Below are 17,875 nucleotides of genomic sequence, written 5' to 3'. Positions count from 1 at the left end.
GCCAGTGTGTGTGAAGCTATATGTAATTACAGTTTTGATTTGGATTTCCTTAATGACTTACGATGAGATAGTTTTACTTCTTCCTTTCTAATGTGGATGACTTTTATTTTTTTAAGTGCCAAATTGTTCTAAAAACTAATGTATATATCTTAATCATAATCTTTTACACTAGTCAACTGCGGGACTTCCTTTACCTTACAGTGGTTTCGAACAATGCCTGTCACTTTTCCACCCTGAGAGAGTTCCAAGTTAGGCAAAAAGTGATGAAGACTTTGCATCAGTCTTTCACATATCCTCCAGAAGAGCTAAAAAGGGCAGATAAGATATACTCTGCTTCCTTCAAGACCAAGGACCATGGTCCCACAATGAAAATGCAGGCTGTCACCTTCAAGAGTGCTGCTGAGCTGGCATAGGCTAGGGAAGGAGGAAGTTAAAATGCTACCATTTTTAAAAAGTTGCATTTTTCTTCTTTCAGCATTTGCTTGTTTTTTGTAAAGTTTTGCCTTTTTTCAGAATTAGGACAATGTTGTTTTTGACAGTTCCTGCTTGTTTTTTCCATGTTTCTGTAGAGCGGTGGGCATTTGGAGCTACAAACTCTACCAAACTCTACCATTTTGCTGATAGTACTCTCTCTCCAAATCTTTTTATTTGTACTCTTTCTATCTCTGTGTGTGTACATTTCTGTGTATGCATAACTGTCATTCCATATTTAATTAAAAATTTAATTTACTTTTCTAGACTTGGTTGAAATCATTTATCAGTACAACTTCTAACATTTTCTTCTATACCATATCACCTTAGGAAGCTAGCTAAGGTGAGGACACTACACTTTGGAGGTTAATAATAAAAAATATTGGAACCTACTTTGTTCAAGTGAGTAAGTATCATAGAGTTTGTTCTTTCCATTGTGTGACTCTCAAAATTTGCCAATGTGTAAAAGACCTTCAAATATTTAAAATATTTAAAGTGGCCCAAACTGGAAAAATTCTTTTGTCAATAAACTGGAATGATGTCCAATTACATGTAGAGCTATATTTTATCTTAAGAAATTTCTCCAAAATATGCTGTAACATATATAAAAGGTATAATGTTATTATTAACCACTGCATGAAGGTTAAGAAACATAAAACCTCACACCATAAAAGCTTGTAAAGATGAATTTCTGGAAGGAAAATTTCAGGTCTGAAATATATATAGAGAGAGTGCTATAATTATACAGATGGGAACTGTGAACATGTATGCATCATGAGTCCACTTTATGTGTACAAGATGCACTGAAGCAGAATATACAAAAGATATATTCTGATATTAAGTAATAAAATTATTTAACTTTTAATGCATGTTTAGTTCCATGGAAATAGAAGTTCATAAAACATACAGTTACAAATTCCTGAAATTTGGCTAAAATGGACAAAACTTAAATAAATTGCTAACCTTTATGTATGATTCTTTAGATTTATTATGTAAATGATAACATTTATTGTCTGTTGTTGGCTTTTTAGCATCCTCCATGGTGCTTTTTGTTCACAGAAGAACGTCATTAATTTTATGATGGTTTTGAGATTAATATTTTAAAATTCAGTCCATTAAAGGTAGAAATCTCAAATTATAATTCTTTCTTAAGCTCCGAAAAACAAACTGAGAGTTTTAAAGGGGGGAGGGGTTGGAGGATGGGTTAGCTCCATCCTGGGTATTAAGGAGGGCATGTATTGCCTGGAGCACTGGGTGTTATACGAAAACAATGAATCATGGAACACTACATCAAAAACTAATGATGTACTGTATGGTGACTAACATAACATAATAAAATGAAATAAAATTAAAAAAAGATTTTCTTTTTAGTTCACAAATCTGATTTTGCCAAGTTAAAACATTGAAAAATATTAATAATCCCCATTGTGGGGGAGTGTTTACAATTTAACTATTTTTTTCTTAAACTTTGATTGGCACTTAAAAATTAATGTATTTGACTTACTTTTTAAGAACTCAGATATTTGCCTAACAAATTAAATCTTCCAAAGTACTGAAAAATTTGTGTAAATCTAATAAATTAAATATAAATGAAATGAATATGATGTCTTAACATTTCCTATATATTTCAATAGTGCATATGATCATAATAAAAAAAACAACTTAAAATTTTAAATCAATTACTCAATAATATATTTTAAATTTCATCACAGAATAACTTATTACTGTAATGTGCCAACATTTTTTAAGTTTTAATATAAACCAAACATGGAATATTTTTTTCTCAAAATATTAAACTATAAGTTTCATTTATTTTATTATCTATATAATTAATTTTAAATCTCCTTAACTTTTAAAAAGAAATACCTCCCAGGGAAACAATTACATTCTCATTTATTGAGTAAGTTAGCCAGTCAGATCTACATGCTGTGTTATGAAAGAGAGAGGTGTAGACATCTAGGTTAATATCTTTTAGGGTCTTAAATGTCAGATCCCACCTTTTCTTTTCTCTTTCCTTTCCTTTTCTTTTTTTTCTTTTCTTTTCTTTTGTTTCCTTTCCTTTCCTTTCTTTTCTTTCCTCTTGTTTATTTTACTTTATTTTTGGATGATTATTTTATACTATTTTTAAGAAATATTTTTCAAAAGAGATGAAATCATAACTCTGATACAGATAAAAATAAACACGTCTTAACAACTTTATTTAAATTATTATTAATGGGGCGCCTGGGTGGCTCAGTCAGTTAAGCGGCTGCCTTCGGCTCAGGTCATGATCCCAGGGTCCTGGGATCGAGTTCCGCATCGGGCTCCCTGCTCAGCGGGGAGTCTGCTTCTCCCTCTCCCTCTGCCTGCCGCTCCCCCTGCTTGTGCTTTCTCTCTCTCACTATCTCGCTCTCTCTGTGTCAAATAAATAAATAAAAAATCTTTAAAAAAATTATTATTAATAATGTCACAACCAGTTCAAAGGAGAATGCACAAATGAGACACTTATAGATCAAAGATATTAAAACAAACTTGAAAATGGACACAAAACTAACTTTTTCAAACTGGAAAAAGTTGGCCAGAATTCATTTACATGTCTATATGCAGTCATTTTGCATTTTTATAAACTATGTATAATTTATAGAATTGTGAAATAGTTTAAATAAATCAATTAGATGTAAGTCTCCACTTATGCCATTAAAACTTCAAGGAATTGGACTGGTGGGAAGTTCAACCCTGTTCTAGTGGTAGGATGGGTGGGTAGGAGCACTAAAATACCTTAGTCCTAGTCAGTGGGTAGGTCTATGGCACGCATAATTATTTAGAACGATGGCCTTATGAAAAAAAAAAAATCTTGTATCAATGAAAACATGAACCAGAAATTTAAATTAACCCCAATGAAACAAAAATACCACCAAATGGAGAACCAGCAGGAGATAATTTGTGATCCAAGCCAGAGACGATTAAGATACATTTATTGGCCCAATATGCCCTAAAATATACAGTAAATCATAGCTTAAATAGAAAAAAAAAAAAGACCTTGAGTCTCCAAGGCAATAATTCACAATGGACTTGATACCAGAATCAAAATAAAATTTAATTAAATTTCTCAAAGAGATTGTCCTTTATCATTTTCCTATTCAATGAAAATATTACTGCCATTTATCTAACAAAAATGAATAGCAATCAGATTTCAACCTGCATTTCCTACTATAGTCAAGACACTCAGTTTGTCACCAGAAATAAATTCAAGATAGAACAAAACGTTTAATCTAAAAAATCCTTACAATTTATTTAGAAAGATAATTTCGAAAAATGCAAGAGTATAGATTGGGTCCAATGTTCGGCTCAGAACTTACATTACTCTTGAAAATTTGGCTTACCTTTACTGTAAACAATAATTGTAAAAATTAATATCTATTAACATTCTTCCCCTTTTTCACCTAAAAACAAATGCAGAGTACAGATTTTATGTTCCTGAGAAATACATATAGATGGGATATAGATTAAATTTTAAAATATTCAATTAAATGCAATATGTACTTCAGATTTTATTCTATACTATTTTTTTCCCAAAACATTTGATAAGTTTGAAGAATTTATTTAGCTAATCTGTCATTAATGATCATGGATTATTGTAAATGACTCTTGGCAAAATATCACACAATTTAAGTTATTTTGGCATTTAAAATTTCTGGGAAGGTCCAAATCAATTTGATACAATTACTTTGTACTGACATTTCTAATAGTTAGTGGTTAAGCTTATGACACATTTGATTGAACTAAAATTGCACGTGAATAGCCCTTTCAAATTGTGATAACTCATTAAAACTTGTGCCAGTGCAGCAAAAGAATAGGGGTCTACTATAGACTATAGAAGAGATAAAAAACACTTTTTTTTTAAAGAAAATAGGTGATTTTTAATTAGAATAAATGTAAGAATAACACATCAAATATATTCTATCATTTTTTTTAAACACAGAAACGGCTGAGGTCCCCAAAATGAAGATCCAGTTAATTAAGTTAATTAAGTCAAAGCTTTAACAGATATAGGAAATGTTAGCAAGAATGAAGAAAAAATAATGTGGAATGACCTGTTTTATCAGTAAAAGAAGACTTTTGTAATAAAATATCTACAAGTAACTGGTACTTTAATTGTTCTAAAGGTAGAGTACTCAGATCATGGGATAAAAAAAAAAACTATATTTAATTTAATGAGGTGTCAGTACTCACAGATAAGATAAAAAAAATCCCTGTATTTAATTTAATGAGGTGGTTACTTTCATTCTCATTATTCTTCATACAATTTAGGGTCTTCTGTCTATAGAAAAATAAAAATAAATGTTAAATATAAAACTATGAATGCCCATCTGGTTTGAAAAATTATAGATATATATGTTAGCTAAGATTCCATATGTTTATGCATTTATTTCTCAATAATTCAACAATTAAAATTCCAGTTTAATAACTATTCAAATACTATGTATCTTTTCTCTTATCTCATGTCCACTTTTGAGTTTTTAATAATTTTGTTTTGTTACAGAACAATTAGCTTATATGTTAATTGCAAATTGTAAAAGTAAATGATTGAAAGAAAATTTTTAAATTGTAGCTTTAAAACAAAATAAAATAATTTAGATAATTTTAATATCCAAACATGAACACTATTAATATTTTGATATATATAATCTTCATATTTCAACTTTGTACTTACACACATTTCAAATATACATGCAAATATGTTTATATAGATAAATATGTAGAGTGTTTAGATACATACATAGAGAAATTCCTTTATAAACCATAATTTTTTTATGAAATCATTGAAGGTCCACTTTTCATTCAATGATAAATAGATGATACTCATCTTTGTCAATGCGATTTTGGGGATCATATAGACATATGTTCTTGTCATGGTTCTGCTCCTTACCAGCTCCGTAACATAGGATAAGTTAGGATAAGTTCATGTGCCCGTGAAATAGGAATAATAATAATAATAGCATTTTCTCATACAGATGTTGTAACAATCAAATGAGACCATGCATAAAAGTACTTTAGACTATACCTATCCTCCCCATAACGTTTACCCTTCTCTTCCTCCTTGACCTATTTCCTTTCTTCTTATTCAAGAAATCTAAACATTCCCAGTTGTTTATTCATCCTTAGTTCATCAAACTAATTCTAATTTAATATTGATTATTGCTGTTTGCCCGCTATGTATTTAAAAAACTTGGAAAGTCTTTAATGTATGTTATGGAAAAATTAATAACAGTAACAATCTCTTTTTTTAAGATCTAGTAGAAATTCCCCAGACATTGTCTTAACCTAATGTTAAAATTCTATTTGAGATAGATTTTTTTTTCATTTTAGTTATTGTTGATTATATTAGATTTTCCACTTTTAAGTTTACTTGGATAATCATAGGAAAATGTTCATAGAAAAATGTTCCATTTCAATTATTTTTTCAAAACTTAGCATAGACATTCTCTTGATCCTTCCTCATAAATTCAATCTCTTGCATATATAAAACAAGAATCTTATTAGTTATGGATATCCTGTATTTGTGGAAGAACACTGCAATAAAAGAGCATGGATCCATTTTTGATATTGGACCGCCTAGATAGCTTTTAAGACTCATTTCCCCCACTTTTTTGCCCCAAATTTGAGCTGATGATAAGAAAGTTCTAAAAATTTCTCCTTTGGTGTCTCCAGGAGACGCAAACCATGCTGCTCGTGAGAACCCTAAATCTGGCCCTCCATCTAACCACCATAAAAACCTCAAATCAAGTTTCACTTATTGCTGTTTCTCAGGATATTTTCAGATTAGCTTGAGACACATGCCCTGTTCTCTCACAAAACCTTATTATGTTAGTAGTAAACTTTTTCATACCATTTTTTGTACTTGTGTGTGTGTGTGTGTCTGCATGTGCATGTGGGGGATCATCAGTCTTAGCATTCAAACCAACTGGGGCTGGGGTCCATCTTATTGCATCAGGATAGCCAAAATAAATGCAAATGTGACAGTACTCTTATGAATAACATTTTCCTTTATCATAAATAGCTTAAAATAATTAATGAATTTATTAAAATTTCTTTCAAAATTAATTTCACTCCAGAGTTTAGACACCCATAATAATTTTACTGGTTATTTTATGAGATAAAGAGGATAACATGTTCACATATATGCTGTTATACAACTAAATAAAATCCTTATCACTCAATTTTGTTCTCATTCAATTTTTTTTCTATAATGGTAGATGCTGAGTCTGCATAATTTCAAGATTGTTTTTCTTTTCTAGACTCAAAATTTATCCATCTTCCTTGTGTAAATCAATTTCACTAGGTCTCATCCTTCTAGACCTTTATCTCTATAGTCAGCCTAAAGATAAAGGAACATCTGAATATGATGCTAAACAAAAACATGGGCTAACTAAAATGAAGATCTCTTTATATATAAGATCATGTGTCTAAAAGAAACCATATTATACTAATATTAAATAATAATATTGTAATACTTCTGCTATTTGCATGCACAAAATCATTTTCAAGTCTTTTTTTTTTTTTTCTTTCTCATGAGTGGTTAATAGAAAACAAGCTACTTGGGACACACAACTCTTTTTTGATGGATATTTGAAGTGTCTGTTACAATACTGCTTTTTTTTTTCAACTCAGATTTTTTTCCATACTGGGAATAAGGAACTTACTTTGTCCATGGCACTCTCCCTACCTCAGCTGGCTATTATGGAAAGTTGGGGTTTGAGCATTTCTTTGGCACAAACACAAGAGCATTCAATATCCAGAAGGGCCTGAGAGAAAAAGTATTGTAAATTTAGGGGACCCTCACACACTTGTTCCAGTCTCAGAATCAAGACCTTCCTTGATATCCCTGATTATTCCATAGGGATAGAACATTTAAAGGATTTGCTATTCACTTTAACCTTTCCCTCCAGAACCTCTGTCTCTTTTAGACAAAGAAACCATGTATTTATGGACCTTATTTTTCATATGGCCATAATGTCTTATCACTTGTGCCTTTTTTCATCTCATACAAGTGCCAGACCTAAAGACATAAAAAGAATGTACATTTAAGTTGCCCAGATCTACCATGTGGAAATCACTAACTAATAAGGAAACATACACAGAGGAATACAGAATCAAAAATTGAGAGAGCAAAAAATCAAATACCATGCCATCATTTGAAACTCTGCATTCAGCTGTGTTCAAACCTGTCTACCACTAAATGTATCAATCAGATATTGCTGAAAAATTGCCTCAGCTTGTGATTAAATTGTTTTCTCAGTAGAATTAAAGTTTTAAATTTACCTTTTATGTTTTAAGGACAGTTTCTTTCCCATACAGCAGAAATTCTATTTTTTATATGTCAGTCATATATCTTTAGAGAACATGTGTTGAATTAATTATATTTTGTGCCTTAAAATATGATAGGTGAGGTTTTTTTTAATTATAATAAAAACATTTGGATTGAGTTTTGTTAATTTATAGATAATACATTAATCTTTGCTTATTTTCCTCACTATTTCACTAATAAATAATGTGACAACTAATTACATCGTCATTCATTAAAAATTTATTAGAATATTTTTTTTTTACCAAAGTGTTAGGTGATGGGAATACAAACATGATTAAACAACTAAATGTAACATATCATTTTACTTTTATGTTTAAAAAGTCCACATGTAATAGTCATCTCCTAAAACTTTCAGGTAAAAGTTGAAGTGGCTTCTCTACTTATAATTTCACCTGTATGAAATTGAGAATCAAACGACTTCTTACAGAAAAAGTTCTAGTTTATTTATTTATTTATTTATTTATTTATTTATTAAGATTTTATTTATTTATTTGAGAGAATGAGTGAGAGAGAGAGTACAAGCAGGGGGTGGGTGAAAAGCAGAGGGAGAGGGAGGGAGAAGCAGGCTCCCTTAACAGGGAACCTGATGTGGGACTCGATCCCAGGACTCTGGGATCATGACCTGAGCTGAAGGCAAATGCTTAACTGAATGAGCTACCCAGGCACCCCTTGGGTTTATATATAATGTTACTATTATTTCTATCTTTTAATAATTTCTACAGCTGTAATACATCAACTTACTCTTGTCAAGTAGGAGCCACTGCTTTATGCATCAGTCAGAGAAATAAAACCAAATAAAATAAAATAAAATAAAACACCCCAAGGATCATAAGATGCAAGTATAAGGAATTAGGTATTTAAAGAATTTCATCACAACATATAAAAGTCCAGGATGAGAAGGCTTTATTGGTAACTTCTAGCACACATTTAAAGAAGAATTAACACCAATTCTTTTCAAACTCTTCAAAGAAATAGAAGATGAGAAAACATTTCCAAACTCATTCCTTGATTCACCATTACCTTGAAAATAAAGCCAGATAAAGACATTACAACAAAATAAAATCACAGACCAATCTGCCTTATTACTTGTATAGATGTAGAAATTCTATATAAAATACTAGCAAAACCAATCCTACAGCACATGGAAAGGATTATACACAATTAACAAGCGAGATTTATCCAAGCAGTGCAATGGTGGTTCAACATAAACAAATCAATGTAATCTTATTAATAGAAGGGTAAAAAATACATGATCATCTCAGTTGATGTGAAAAAGGTGTGTGAAAAATCCAAGTACTTTTTCATGATAAAAACAGGGAACTAGGAAAATAAAGGAAATTCACTGACACAACAAAGGACATTTATAAAAAACCCACAACCAAAATCATACTCCAGTGGAAGAATAAAAATTTCCCTACTAAAATGAAAAAAAGAAAAAGAAAAGAAAAGAACGTCCACTTTCATGACTTCTTTCAACATTGTACAGGAAGTTCTAGCCAGAACAATTAGGCTAGAAAAAAGTAATAACAGTTACCCAAATTGGAAAAGGAATAAAACTATCTGTACATGCAAATGACATTTTACTATATATAGATTTTCACAAAAAATGGACAAGAATGCTTCTAAAACTATTAACAAATTTAACAAAGTTGCAGAGTACAAGATCAACACTCAAGAAAAGTTGTGTTTCTATATACTAACAATGAACACATAAAAAAGAAATTAAAAATTTTTATTTACAATAGCATCCAAAAGAATAAAATACTTAGGATTAATTTGACCAAGGAGGTGAAAGACTTGTACACTGAAAACTACAAAACAGTGATTAAAGAAATCTAAATAAATTGAAAGACATTCTGTGTTCATACACAGGAAGACTTATCATTGTTATGATGTCAACACCACCCAAAATAATCTACACATTCAATGCAATCCCTATCATATTCCAAAACTTTTATTTGTAGAAATGAAAAAGCCAATCCTCAAATTCATGTAGAACTGCAAGATACCTTAAAAAACCAAATCAATTTTGAAAAAAAGTTGGAAGATTTACATTTCCTGATTTCAAAACACCCTCCAAATCTTAACAAAAGAACATGGTATTGACATAAGGCTAGATCAATGGGATGGAATTGAGAGTTCAGAAATAAACATGTGCATCTATGGCCAGCTGATCTAATAAGAATGCCAAGCTCAAACAATGGGGAAAGAATAGTCTCTTCGACAAATGGTATTAGGAGAACTGAATTTCCATGCAAAAGAATGCAGTTGATATCCACCTAACACCATACACAAAGATTAACTCAAAATAGATCAATGGTATAAATGTAAGAGCTAAATCTAATGTAGGAGTAAATCTTGATGACTCAGCTTTGGCAATGAATTTTTAGATATGATACCAAAACCAACTGAAAGAAAAGAAAAAACATAGATAATTGGACTTTATCAAAATACAAACTTTTGGATATCAAAGGACATTATTAAGAAAGTGAAAAGACAACTTACGGAATGGGAGAAAATATTTGCAAATCATATATTTAATAATGGTTTACAATCTAGAATATATTAATACTACTGATAAATACTATTAACTTACTAAAAAATAACTCCTACAATTCAAAAAGATGAAGAAAAACCCTATTTAAAAATAAGCAAATGACTTAAACAGATACTCCTACAAAAATCATAAACAAATGGCCAGTAATCACTTTAAAAGATATTTAACATCATTATGAGTTATCACTTATACCTACTAGGATAACTATTAAATAAAATTTAAAAAAAAACAAACAGAAAGCAACTAGTGTTGGTGAGGTTCTGGACAAATTGTAACCCTTGTACTTTTAATGAAAATAGTACAGGCCCTGTGGAAAACAGTTTGATGCTTCCTCTGAAAGCTAAACATTAAATTATCATATGACCCAGTTATTCCATTGCTGGGCATATACCCAACATAACTGAAATCAGAAACTCAAATAAATACTTGTATATCAGTGTTCATTGTAGCATTATTTACAATAGTCAAAAGGTAAAAACAATGCAAAATTCATTAACAGATGAATGAATAAACAAACACAGTGTGGTATATGCATGCAAGAAATATTATTTATCTATAAAAAGTGTTTTCAGGGCTGAACACTGAAAACATCATGCTAAGATAAATAAGCCAGAAAACAAAAAGATAAATATGTGATTCCACTTACATGAAATATCTAGAAAGGTAAATTCCTAGAGGCAGAAAATGGGTTAGCGATTACCAGGGGCAGAGAGAAAGAGGAGTTACTGTTTAGTGGTCACGGAGTTTTTCTTCTTTCTTTTTCTTGGGGGGTCAAGATCTTTTATTTCCTGATTGATTGCTTGATTTGAGATTTTATTTATTTATTTGACAGAGAGAAAGAGAGCATGAGCGGGGGTGGGGAGGAGCAAGGGGAGATGGAGAAATAAGTTCCCCACTGAGCAGGGAGCTGGATGTGGGACTTGATCCCAGGACTCTGGAATCATGACCTGAGCCGAAGGCACACAATTAACCAACAGAGCCACCCAGGTGCCCCTATTTCCTGATTTTAAAAACTGTCACCATCATGGACCTCCTAGATTCTTCTGTACCTTTGTCCCAGTGGTTCTTGGCAATAGCTCCACACAGCTCCTCTCCTGCTCCTGCCTCTGGCCCTTCTGGTTGCTTACCCAACAGCCTGAGTTTGACAGGTCAATTTGCTTTGTCCCTCCAACCTGTGGGAGTAAGAACTGGACTTTTCTGGCTGGTGGAGTGTTCCTCATCAGCCAATGTTCAAGCCTAGCCTATTACTTATTAATTCTGCTTGCTCTTGGCTTTTGTGGCTTTGGCATCCAGCATGTTCTGGACATGAGTGAGCTGCTTTAGAGAATCAAGCATGAGGATTCCAGCCACAGGGCATTCATGAAGACAAAGTAAAACCAGAAGTAGAGTGGGTGGTCCAGCTCCCCATGCTGGAATCTGTCCTGGTGCTCTGTCAGGAAATAGAGCACCAGGAGATCCACAGAGACCACAGGCTATAAGACAAGGCAGAGGGGCTGCTGGTGGAGAAAGGCGATCACCACCCATAGGCTAAGTGGTCTCCATAGGCAAGCTGTGATGGTCTCCATGCATATTGTGAAGTTGTCACTCAGGTTGTATCAGCTGCCTCCTGTGGCACAGGCTTTCCAAAGTTGGGACAAGAAAGCTTGGTCTTGGGGCTCCTGGGTGGCTTAGTCAGTTAAGAGTCTGCCTTTGGCTCAGGTCATGATCCCAAGATCCTGGGATCGAGCCCCACTTTGGGTTGCCTGTTTAGTGGGGAGCCAGCTTCTCCCTCTGCTGTTCCCTCTGCTTGTGCTATCTTGCTGTCTCTGTCAAATAAAGAAATAAAATTAAATAATAAAAAAAGAAAGCTTAGTGTCCAAGAAAGTCTTTGTGGTAGAGGATGAACCAGCCCTCAATCACCGTGTGAATGAACCCACATACTGCAAACCAGCACAGGGCCCCAGGGGAACAACAACAGTATAACTTGATAACAGCCATGTGGTTGCAACCAAGACCCCAGAGACAGGGAAGAGGCCAACTAGGAGATGCAGAGTGGGGTATAAAATTGTCCAGCCTCCGGTGCCGAGGCCAGTATGGGTGCAAGGGGCTGGTGTCAGTGGTCATGTATTTGTAGGCTGATGGCTGCAAGAACGAGGAAAATTGGGTCATGGAATTTCTGTTTGGGGTGATAAAAAAGTTATGAAGATAGTGGTAATGACTGCACCTGAAATAGATAGTGAATATAATTAATGCCACTTAGTTGTATGCTAAAAATGACTAATATTATTAGATAGATGATGATAAACATGTTAGATGGATAGATAGATAGATAGATAGATAGATAGATAGATAGATAGCTGTACTATAAGTAAAATTAATCAACAAAGTTGGAAGGTTGGAAGAAAAATGTTCATGGAAAACCACTATTGCTTTCAGGAAATTAGAAGGTTACAGTAAACCCTGAAAACTGTCTTTGATAATCACTGGTACCTGAAGCACTGACCTGAGTGACACACCTAAGAAATCCTGAAATTTAATGCAAACCTTACACCTTGTATTATGCAAAAAAAAAAAAAAAAAATCCATGTACTGCCAATGGGGGGAAAAAAAAAAAGCCTTCACACCATCTTCTTCATTCCAATATTGCACAGAATTCTATGGGAAAGAGAGTCTAGAAATTAAGTTATCAAAATTTTCTCCTATTTTGTAGATGGAATTGCAAGGGGCTGCAGTTGATTTCAAGATGATAACAAAACAATGAGATAGTCCATAAGCTTGTCAATTCAACATCCAAATGTATTTTTCCATTTAAATTTAATCTGGAAATAAAAATAATAACAACTGTCTTACTTGTCTTCCTAACATGATAGTTATTCTTTAATGATGGTGCTCATCACTTCTCTGAAAAGGAGGACCAAAAACTCATTTGTCATTTGCCATTTGCTTCCTCTTCTAGATCAACCACAACCTAGCTTTGGATAACCTATAACCTAAAGATTAAATTAGAAAGTTAACTATTTTTTTTGAGAGAGAGACAGCAGAGTGCCCCTAGTTAATATTTTTAAACATCTACATAACAAAGCAAAATGATATAATTATAGACATTATGGTGTACCTGGGTGGCTCAGTCAGTTGAGCGTCCCAACTCTTGATTTTGGCTCAGGTTGTGATCTCAGATTCCTGGAATAGACCCCCTCATCTGATCCCCCATTCAGCAGAGAGTCTGCTTGAAGATTCTCCCTCTCCTACTGCTCCTCCCCACTGCTCATGTGCTTTCTCTTGCTCTAAAATAAATAAATAAATAAATAAATAATCTTTAAAAAAAAATTCTCTCTCTACCTCTCCCTCTGCTTCTCCCTCCCACTCACACACACTCTCTCTATAAAAAATAAAAATAATTATAAGCACTATGATTCCCATTTCATAGGTAGTTGTAAGGCAGTCTTTATTACCTCCTTGTTTCACTACTGACCTTAGGTTCACTTTGCTCTGAGCTAACATGTCAGCAAGTACCTCAGCTAAACATCGTGACTTACCTATTGGGGTGATTCAAACACTCATTTCTGGAGTTTTATAGTTCTTATTAATCTGCTCCAAATTGGATTTTATTTGTTTTCTTTCAGCTTTTACCCCTGGAGATATTAAGAATAGCCCTTCCCCAACCAGAGAGTTCAATGGCTTCTTAATATATGCCTCCCTACCATTTACCATCGACCCAATTTACTATTGATAATAGGGTTACCCTGGAGAGTTACTTTGAAGTATTAATGAAAGAAGATCCAAGTATACCCAGGGGAAGTCTCCACTACTAATCAATAGCAACGTGGTTGCCTGCTCTGGAGAAGGCATTCTTCTTTTTGGAATTAAGACCCCTACACAATCAAGGTGCAAGCTTTAGTAACAGGAGGTAATACACACACACACACACACACACACACACACAATTTCTTAGAAATACTAGAGAAAGGAACCACTTCCTTTTTCATCCCTTGTTTCCTTGATCCATGTGTGCTGGCTAATGGAGAAATAACACTATAGATCAATTGTATCAGAATATATTCCACATCTTGTGGAATAGAACATCAACTTTCTCTAGCCAGTGCCACAGCTGATTCTTCATTAGAACATTTTACCAGTCTTATCTGGCCAATTAGTTCTTGGGGATCATATACACGGATGGGGCAATGACTATCATAAGTTTTTTTTTCACTTTCTCACTTGTTTTGTTGAAAATGTTTTACATGGTCAGAAATAATACTATTTGGCATATAAAGATGGTGAATGTGGTATTTAATAATTTCATATATAGTTATGCAGGCCAAAGAATTACTGGCAGAAAAGGCAATCGATACATAGATTAATTATCCCTTCCAGTGAGGACAAAAAGCCTCAACTCTGTATCTCTAATATAATCAACCTGCTACTAGATGGCTGGCGCATCCCTGCAGAAATGGTCATCAACACTGGTAATTTTGGTGAGGTGAAGCCCATATGCTCAAGCTCATGCATAAACTTCATCTTTCTTGAGGCCATTGAGCAATCAGTGGGATGGCTGGAGAAGAATTATTAATAGAAAGCATTATTTTGTACATATGATTATTGAAAATCTCCCATTGAAAACCTGCTACTTGGTAAGCATTCTCATAAAACACAAATAAGCACATACTCACTGGCTCATTCATAAGACTCTATTCACATGATTCTTCTTCATACCACCATTAGTAATCTTACCATTTGTTTCTTCCAAGTGGTTCATCATGAAGTCAAACCGCTAGCAATTGATTATGAATAAATTCTTCTAGCTATGTCTCTCTCTAGGCAAGTTTGACAGGAAGACTCCCTGCTAAAAATCTATTTATTAGAGTCTTTCACTTTCTCACAGTTCTTCAGGACCACCCATGAAGTGGGACACAATGTGGTCACATTTAATTTTTATATGGCGTCAAGTATTGAATATAAGCAATTATAAATCAAACCACATTCTTCTTCTTGTCAATTCTTTACAGGAAAAGTGTGTGTCTATGTGTGCATATGCGCACACACATGTACATGGGCTGGTACACGAACAAATGTGGGGTTTTTTTCCTCTGAGTTTTAGATTTGAGAACTTTGGTCTAGAGTAAGACAAATTAGGTAGGTTTCCAAAGCATGAGAACAGTGCCCAAAGCTCTACATAGGATTACAAACATGTAGGCAGACAAAGAGATACAAATTCCACTTCCTAAGAATTAGGGGAAGTGTTACATCAGGCTGAAGTTGAAAACATACATCTTACTCCCTTTCTTTACCTTATTTTAAAAAAAGCAAAAGAGAAGCAATTGCTTTCTTCTATTTAATCCTGTCTGTTTGTTAGAGTAAAAGCTGCAGAATTAAAGGAGTCCAATTTAGTAGTTTCCATATTACCTCACTGTTTAGATTGTATAATGTAAAATTCTTACTGAAAATAATATTGTGACAAATCATTTCTTTTCAAGTGAAGATTTTGTTAATTCATTTTGAAACTCTGCTATATGTAGATAATATTTCCTGAGAAAAATAAGGCATTCCTGTATTTTAACTTAAAAAAAGACCTCTTCTTTTGAAAGAGTAGGTAAAGATAGGGGAAAAGAAAGGGCATTTCAAAGTTGAATAAATATTGTCTTAACTTCAAGCTTCTTCAATATTGTTAAAGTATGACTGATCTTTACCCTCTTTAACATGGTTATGTGAAAACAACCCTGACTCCATGAGTAAACATGGCTGTGAGCCAAACTAAATATTTCTGCCTTTTCAGATATCTTAAAAATCTTAAATAATGTTAGAGATTTTACTGTGGAAATGCAAAAATCTATTTTATTTTGTTGCTGTTGTTTCCTGAGAAAATAAAGATGATTTCTACTGGAAAAATTGAGAGGTAGGAAAAGATAATGGGCGAGGGCTCAGGAACAAGCCTGACTGGGCTAGTCATGTTGAATCCCCCATCTTCTAATAGGGTGACATTTGACCAGTTTTGCATTATCTGCAAAACAAGGATAATATATGTACTCTAACAAGTTGTTTTGAGCATTAAATGATTTGAGTATAAAGCTATTTAGTATATATTAAGAAATTGAATTTGCCTGTCACATATCAAAATTCAATAAATGTTAGCTGATAATATTATTATGAAGGCTTTTGTCAGATTGAATGTAATTAAATATAATAAATTAAATATAAAAAATTACTCCTAGTAAAGAATCAAAATCAATGTACTAGGCATGGCATTTTTTTTGTCCACTATAATGTCATCAAAATAGATTATATTCCATTCAAACTAAGGTCAAAAGAAACACATACTTCTTTTTTAGAGGTACATTTATATGCAAAATCTGTGCCTTTAGTGATTTTTGTGCAGCAGATCAAAACAAGTATGGTTTAAACTAGATAAATGACATTTTATGAAATCACAAAATGTGCCTTTAAACAGCATAATGGCTTTAATGCATTTTAATTAGCTATCTGGCAAATCAACAGATGTACATGACCAAGCTTGCATAATTTATCTACTAACAATAGTGTTGGTCTTTTTTAAGAGCTTGTAAAACTGCCTGCATTAACGCTCTTAATACATCATTGATTTCTGGCCTAACAATTTGCAATAGAGTTTTAAAAACAGTACTATTTTGAAAATGTCAATAAAATGTATGTTTTCCTTAATCTATGCAGATGCATAGTCTGGTACAAGTAATTTCTCAGAACTGATGCTAGGGTCTGTCAAAGGATATGTCACAACTTGGAGTTTTCAGAGATAACGAGTTATAATCTATACCAGAATCTAAATGTCCCAATTTATTTTATCTTTTCCCAAGGAATCATTTTTATTCATGAAGTTGTGTAGCATATTGGTTTAAGGGTCATACTGCAGAGGCAGATTGCCCACAATTAAATACTGCTTCTAGCACTTCCTGGCTGTGTGACCTTGGATAACTTATTTAACTTTATCAAAGCTCTGTTTCTTTCATGTGTAATGTTTGGTAAATAAAAATAATTTCCTTGTTGGATTGTTGTAAGGAAGAAATATTGTATAGGCATGTGTGAGGTCTTCAGTTAAGAATTTATTTGGTTTTAAATTTGTTTATTTAATGAACTTTAATTTTTTTTGTCAAATATAAGAAAAAGGAATATTTTTTTAAACAGTATATTTTATTATTTTATCATTGCATCTTGGAGACATCTATTGTGGCATTGTTTCATTCAGGAGGTAGAGTAATGTTGATTAGTAATCCTTCTGGGAGTTTCCCTGGTATAATCTGAAACTCGCCCCTGTACTCAGAGGGAAGGTGAGACCAAAGAAAACCATAGGCCACTCCAAGTTGGTAGGTGACAGTTTTAATAAGCAAAAGGAATGTATGTACAAGGCTTGTCTTGGGTGGTAGCAAGACAAAAGGATCCCCACACCCATCTACTGACTCTTAAAAGTTTATCAAGAGGCTTTAAAGGGGTTTAGTCACGAACAGCATGCAGGTGTTCTCTACACTACACCACTATCTCCAGGCTATGTC

General features: G+C 33.1%; 1 pseudogene; it reads right to left on the bottom strand.

Annotated features, from left to right (window-relative positions):
- Positions 1-11,627: 11,627 nt before the first annotated feature.
- On the bottom strand, positions 11,628-12,479 carry LOC116635721 (annotated as a pseudogene).
- Positions 12,480-17,875: the final 5,396 nt, after the last annotated feature.

This window comes from Phoca vitulina, unplaced genomic scaffold, assembly GCF_004348235.1.
Source record: "Phoca vitulina isolate PV1807 unplaced genomic scaffold, GSC_HSeal_1.0 scaffold11, whole genome shotgun sequence".
NCBI classification, from domain to species: domain Eukaryota; kingdom Metazoa; phylum Chordata; class Mammalia; order Carnivora; family Phocidae; genus Phoca; species Phoca vitulina.
The sequence above is the reverse complement of the archived record's forward strand: the minus strand, read 5'-3'. Positions and strand labels throughout refer to the sequence as shown.